General features: G+C 47.5%; 3 non-coding genes and 3 pseudogenes across 3 annotated transcripts; all 6 read right to left on the minus strand.

Annotated features, from left to right (window-relative positions):
• Window positions 1–9: 9 nt before the first annotated feature.
• On the minus strand, window positions 10–203 carry LOC121390989. Its single transcript, XR_005960330.1, has one exon. It is a non-coding gene; the product is annotated as a U2 spliceosomal RNA (small nuclear RNA).
• A 555-nt stretch (window positions 204–758) lies between these two features.
• On the minus strand, window positions 759–944 carry LOC121390988. The gene has a single exon (XR_005960329.1). It is a non-coding gene; the product is annotated as a U2 spliceosomal RNA (small nuclear RNA).
• A 584-nt stretch (window positions 945–1,528) lies between these two features.
• LOC121390983 lies at window positions 1,529–1,727 on the minus strand. Its single transcript, XR_005960327.1, has one exon. It is a non-coding gene; the product is annotated as a U2 spliceosomal RNA (small nuclear RNA).
• Window positions 1,728–4,151: 2,424 nt separating this feature from the next.
• On the minus strand, window positions 4,152–4,372 carry LOC121390987 (annotated as a pseudogene).
• A 1,608-nt stretch (window positions 4,373–5,980) lies between these two features.
• Window positions 5,981–6,194, minus strand: LOC121390985 (annotated as a pseudogene).
• Window positions 6,195–6,805: 611 nt separating this feature from the next.
• Window positions 6,806–7,011, minus strand: LOC121390984 (annotated as a pseudogene).

Raw genomic sequence — 7,011 nt, forward strand, 5'->3', positions numbered from 1 at the left:
CTTTTTAAATAGTGGTGGGCCATTCCCGGGAAGTACTGCAAACCGGGGGTCAACCCTTGGTGAGGGCGGAGCCGCCCCCGGGCACCCACCCCCTTTTCCAAAATCAGTTTTAATTTACGATTTCCCCCCATGGAGGGAGTTCAGAATTTTAAGGCTTGGGAACAGATTCTCACTTTGATCTTAGCCAAAAGGCCGAGAACGATGCCCTTTTGCCGGTTCGCCCTTTTTTCTATACCCCAAAGGTCTTCCTCGGTGACAGGTTTCCTCTCCTTCGGTGGTTCGTTGGGGCAAATTTACTCTTGGCCCTCCGCGTCGCCGCGCGCAGCGCTTTCCGCCGTGCGAACGGCAAACGGTCGTTTTCAATTCGTCCTCTACCTCTACGTGCCGCGTCCCCTTACCATGGGGGCACTACTCTTTTCAGATGCCCTTCTTGGCTTTGCTTTACCTTCTTCAACGTGGCTGCGACGTATGGTCTTCAAACCTCGCGTTGTTAGCAACCGATTTCCGTCAATGAATTGAAATTTTTGGGGCCATGTGTGTTTTTTTTTTGTTTTTTTTTTTTCATTTGGTTTTTGGGGGTTGGTTTTTGTTTTTTTTTTTTTTTTTTTTTTTTTTAAATTGCGGGTCTGGCCAAGCTAGGCTCGTGGGAAGGGAGGGGGGGGGGGGTGTGTGTGTGGTGTAGGGTGTTGTAAGGCACAATCCACCCGCTCCTCCAACGCCAAAGGCTGGATTTTCAACTGTTTTTTGGTTTTTTAAAATAGTGGTGGGCCATTCCCGGAAGTACTGCAAACCGGGTCCCCGTGGTGGGGGCGGAGCCAAGCCCCGGGCCCTCCACCCCTTTCCAAAAACAGTTTAATTTATCGATTCCCCCAAGGAGGACGTTATCAGTATTAACTGAATAAAACAGTACTACACTTTGATCTTAGCCAAAAGGCCGGAACGATGCCTTTTGCCGGTTCGACCCTTTTTTCCTAATCCCAAAGGCCTTCCTCAGGTTGACAGGTTTCCTCTCGGCGTCGTTTCCGTTTGGGCAAATTTTACTCTTGGCCCCCGCTCCCCGCGCGCAGCGCCTTTCGCCGGGCGACGGGCAAACTTTCGTTTTCATTTTCGTCCTCAACCTCTACCTGTTCGGCGTCCCTCCTGGTGGCACTACTCTTTTCAGGATGAAACCCATTGCTTTGGCTTTGCTTTAAACCTTTTTCAACGTGGCTGCGACGTCAGTCTTCGAAACATCGCGTTTTTTAGCAACGGTTCCGTCAAGAATGAAATTTTGGGGCCGTTTGGGTTTTTTTTTTTGTGTTTTTTTTTCATTTTGTTTTGTTTGGGGTTTGGTTTTTTTTTTTTTTTTTTTTTTTTTTTTTTTTTTTTTTAATTTTTTTTTTTTTTTTTTGTGGCGGGTCTGGCCAAGTAGGCTCCGTGGGAAGGGAGGGGGGGGGGGTTTTGTTTGGTGTTAGGGTTGTGTAAAGAGCACATATACCGCGCTCTCAACGCAAAGGCTGGATATTTCAACTGTTTTGGGTTTTTAAAATAGTGGTGGGCCATTCCCGGAAGTACTGCAATACCGGGTCAACCCGTGGTGAGGGCGGAGCAAGCCCCGGGCACCTCACCCCCTTTCAAAAATCAGTTTAATATCGATGTCCCCCAATGGAGGACGTATCAGATATTAAGCTGATAAGAACAGATACTTTTTTTTTTTTTATTTCGAGGTAACCCCTCAAAAAAGGGGCTCCCCATTTATTCCGTAGAACAACCCTTTAAACCCACAACGGAAACTTAAGGCAGTTCCACGCCTCACAAAAACCCACAGGCTGTAAGTCAGCCTGTGTAAAATAAAACCCCTGAATGAATGACACATGGACGCGGGGGGTCGCCCGCGCACAATGAAAAATCGTCGTTTCGCCGTGCAATGCAACATGAAAAACCACAAAACTTTGAACTATAAATACACATCCAGATATCCCCCCCCCCCCCACCTCCCCCACTACATTAAATTTATTTCCTAGACGAAAGTTTCTTAAATGTTTTGGTCTCTAAAAAACAATTGTTCTGTACATCTGAACACAAACTGTATCGTTGAACAAGTTCACGAGAAACATAACGCCCCTGATCAGTTTGAAAGAAACCACGGGCATCCGAACGAACACCCTGATAAACACTACCAAGCGACACATCGCAATATCATCAGATACACACTCAGTCGAGTCACGTGCATGCGATACCGATTTAGCCGACACAGAAGACTTATGAGGCTCCACAGGGAGAACTCGAGGAGACGAAACATCCATGGATACAGGTGTGGTTTGCGCAGACGACCGTTGAGGCTCCACAGGGGAAACTCGATCCGGCGAAACGCTACTGGGACTCATAGACGACACAGACTGGACAGGCACTAACACAGACTTGACAGGAACAGACACAGACTTGACAGGAGCAGAAGACGACACAGGCACAGACGACCGCGGAGGTCTCACAGGGGAAACTCGATCCGAAACACGACTGGAACCCACAGCTGACACAGACTTGACAGGAACCGACACAGACATGACAGGAACAGTAGACTTAGTAGACTCCAAGCTCGAAGAAAGAAACAGATACGAAAGGTACTTTTTCTCATCTTTAGCCAAAAGCGCCGAGACAGATCGATTTCCGTCTGTCTTGGCCATCCGACTCCTCCTATCCGGACTATCTCCTCCAAGTCTTCATCCTCTATTGCACCGCACTACTTTTTTTCTACAGGCTGTCGTTCGTTGGCCAAATTTCGCACCTCTTCCTCTCTGTTGCACAGGTCTTCCTCAAATTACAGGGCATTTATTTCGTTCCGCTGCGACGCAACTTTCATTACTTCATTCCACGCACTGAAACCCCTTCAACTGTGCGCGTGACCGCCGCTCGGACCTCGGCACTACACTTTTTCGCAAACAGGCGAACGACCTTGCAGCACAAGGCAAAACGGAAAACCAAAAAATTCGGCTGCGAAATTCATCTCTTCAAACTGATCGTCGTACATAGCAATGGGTATGATTCTCACACCATTTAAAATACATGGACGCCGTCAAAGGCACTGGCTGTAACTTCTCCATAGCCATGACGTGAAAAAAATCAGTCACAAAAAGGTTCTTTATCCAAACTGGTAGCAATGGATTCGCATTGACAACCGAAAGGGTTTTCACATGTGGCCACTGGGTCTCCGACCCAGCTTTACCGGTGTTAACCTCACGAGCGTGGGTGCTCTGGGGGGCGACCGGAAAAAAAAATCAGATCCAATAAGCTCCCCTTTGCTCGAGGAACGAACGCAGCACGAATCCAAGCGAACAACTGTGGTTGGTTTAAGTATAAAATAGTTGTCACGGGTCAGTTCACCGGAAGTACTGCCATGGCGAAACGGGTCACCATTTGTGGAGTCCAGGGACTGGTCAATAAAATCGGGCACATTATCCATAATGAACACGAATCAGTTTAATAATCGATGTCCCCCAAATGGTGTCACATAAGAATATGGTGGTGATAAGAACCGGGATACTACACTGGGGATCGTAGCCAAAGGCAGAGAAGCGATGGCCTTTTGCCGGTTTTCGACCCCTTTTTTTTCTATAGCCCAAAGGTCTTACCTCGAGTGACAGGTTTCCTCTCGGCCGTGCGTTCGTTGGCAAATTACACTCTTGGCGCTCCTGCGTCGCCGCGCGCAGCGCATTTCGTTCTCCGTGCGACGGCAAACGTCCGTTTCATTCGTCGCTCTACCTCTACCTTGTGGCGAGCGTCCCTACCATGGTGGCACTACTCTTTTCAGAATGAGCCCATTGCTTGGCTTTGGCTTTGCTTTACCCTTCTTCAACGTGGCTGCTACGTCATGTCTTCGGGAACATCGCGTTTTAGCACCGATTTTCCGTCAATGAATGAAATCTTGGAGGATATGTCTGGTTTTTGGTGTTTTTTTTTCATTTGGTTTTGGGGTTGGTTGTTTTTTTTTTTTTTTTTTTTTTAGAAATGTGCGGGTCTGGCCAAAGCTAGGCTCGTGGGAAAGTGGATGGGTTTGGGGGTAACGTTGAAAAAAAAGTGTGTGTAAAGTGTGGTATACTGTAGTGAGAGCACATATACCGCGCTCTCAATCCGCAAAGGCTGGATATTTCAACTGTTTTTGGGTTTCTTTAAAATAGTGGTGGGCCATTCACCGGAGTAGGACTCTGGCAATAACCGGGTCAACACGTGGTGAGGGGCCGGAGCAAGCCCCCGGGCCACCTCACCCCCTTTTTCAAAAAATCAGTTTAATATCGATGTCGCCCCCCCAATGGAGGACGTATCAGATATTGAGCTGATAAGAACATATACTACACTATTTTGATCTTCGAGCCAAAAAGGCCCGAGGGAAAGCGATTGCTTTTTGCCGGGTTCGATCCCTTTTTTACTATCTTCCCAAAGGGTCCTTCCCTCCGAGTTGGGACAGGTTTTTTCCTCTGCGGCGTGCGTTCGTTTGTGTCAAATTTTTTAACTCTTGGCCTCCGCGGTCTCGCCGCGCGCGCATAATGCATTTTTCGCGCCGTGTGCGACACGGGCAAACGGTCGTTTCATTTTCGTCGCTCTAACCTCTACCTGTGGCCGCGTCGCCCTACCATGATGGTGTGCACTACTCTTTTCAGATGAAACCCCATTGCTTTGGCTTTGCATTTACAAAACAGTTTCTTCCGAACGTGGCTGCGACGTCATGGTCTTGGCTGAACACATCGCGTTTTTTTAGCAACAACGATTCCCGTCAATGAATGAAATTTTGGAGGCCATGTGTGGGTGGTTTTTTTTGTGTTTTTTTTTTTCATTTTGGTTTTTTTGGGGTGGTTTTTTTTTTTTTTTTTTTTATTTTTTTTTTTTTTCAAATGTGGCGGGTCCATGCACAAGCAGGCTTTGACGTGAGACCGGGGGAGGGGTGGGGTGGGTGTGGGTTGTGTGCTGTAGGGTGTGGTAAGAGCATACATATACCCGCGGCTTTCTCCACGCAAAGGCTGCAGATATTTCACTCCAACCACAGTTTTGGGTTTCCTTTTAGGAAAACTACCGGAGTGGGCCACTAATACCCGGACACTACTGGCGACATAACCTGGTTCAACCCGTGGTGAGTGGCGGACAAGCCCCTCGGCAGACGCTCTTCACCCCCCGACGCCTGTCATATCCCCAGTTTTAATATCGATGTTCCCCCATGGAGGACGGTACTAAGGGATATTAATCTGTAAATAATCAACAGCCATACTACACTTTCTGTACTGACTTTCTATAGGAACGCACATGCGCCAGAACAAGGCACTCATGTTACCTTTACTGCCAGGGTTCGACCCATTAAATTTTTACTAGTGTCCACAAATGTTCTTTCCTCTGAGTGAGTCGAGGTTATCCTCTCGGCAACAGTGACCGTATTCGTTGGGAAAATTTGTTTAGACCTCTTGGCCTCCACCGTCTCGGCGCGCAGCGCATTTTTTCGCCGTGCTACGAGGCACACGGGTTCGTTTCATTCGTCAGCTCTATCAGAAATCATACCTGTGCTCGTTCCGCCTTACATGAGGTGAGACTATCTCTTTTCACTTGAACCCATTGCACGACAATTTGTAGGCTTTGCTTTACCTTCTTCAATCCACGTGGCTGGCGACGGTCCATGTGATCACTTCGAACCAAAAACATCGACGTTTTTAAGCAACTCATTCCGTTCATATGTGTATGATCAAATCTTTGGAGGCCATGTGTGTATTTTTTTGTGTTGTTTGGTTACCCACCTCAATTTGCGTTTTGGGTTAGGGTTTTTTGTTTTATTTTTTTTTTTTTATTTAAATGTTGCGCGTCTGGCTCCAAGCTAGGCTCGTGGAAAATAAGTCAACAAGGGGGGGGTCTGCTGGTGTTGTGTAGGATGTGGTACGAGCAGCATATACTCGCGCTCGAAATTCCACAACCACAGGACTTGAAACGATATTTCTACAACTGTGTACTTTTGGATTCTTTAAGATAGAGGTGTCATAAACCATGAATCCGAAATCTTCATGACAATAACCTGGGGTTCAACCCCTGATGTGATCCAGGACGAAGCCACCGGGCACCTACACCCCCACTTTAAAAAGTGGCATAACATCGATGTCCCAAGTTGAAATCCAAAACCAATATTATACTGTAGGTCAAACAGATACTACACGCTTTGATCTAAGCCCAAGGCCAGAAGCGATGCATTTTGGCCGGTTTCGCCCCTTTTTTTGCGACTATAATCCCAAAAAGGTCCTTCCCTGAGTGACAGGTTGCCTCTCAACGTGCGTTCGTTGCCCAAATTATTACAAACTCTTAGGCGAACTCTTGGCATGCTCCACGTCGCCGCGCGCAGCGCATTTCAGCCGTGCGAACGGCAAACGTGTCGTTTCATTCGTCGCTATGACCTCTACCTGGGCGCGTCCCTACCATGGTGGCACTACTCTTTTTCAATGAACCCATTGCTTGCTTTGAAAAGTTTGCTTTACCTTCTTCAACGTGGCTGCGACGTCAATGTCTTCGAAACAAGGAAAAAAGATTTTATGCAACGAATCCGGCGATGAATGAAATCTTGGAGGCCAGGTGGGTTTTTTTTTGTTGTTTTTTTTCATTATTGGTTTTCGGGGTGGGGTTTTTTTTGTTTTTTTTTTTTTTTTTTTAATGTGTCGGGTCTGGACCAGGCTAGGCTCGTGGGACAGGGGATGGGGGGGGACGGTATCGTGTGTGTGTGTATCACGTAGTGTAAGAGCACATATACCGAGCTCCCTCAACGCAAAGGCTGGGATATTTCAACTGTTTTGGGCTTTTTTAAATAGTACAAGGGGCCATCCCGGAAGCTGTCTGCAATAGACCGGGTCAACCCGTGGTGAGGGCGGAGCAAGCCCGGGCACCTCACCGCCCTTTCAAAAAATCAGTTTACTTATCGATGTCCCCCAATGGAGGAACGTCTCAGGATATTAGAGCTGATAAGAACAGTGTGGTCTACGACTTTGATCGTTAGCCAAAAGGCCGAGAAGCGAT

The sequence above is a fragment of the Gigantopelta aegis genome, unplaced genomic scaffold, assembly GCF_016097555.1.
Source record: "Gigantopelta aegis isolate Gae_Host unplaced genomic scaffold, Gae_host_genome ctg11299_pilon_pilon, whole genome shotgun sequence".
NCBI lineage: Eukaryota > Metazoa > Mollusca > Gastropoda > Neomphalida > Peltospiridae > Gigantopelta > Gigantopelta aegis.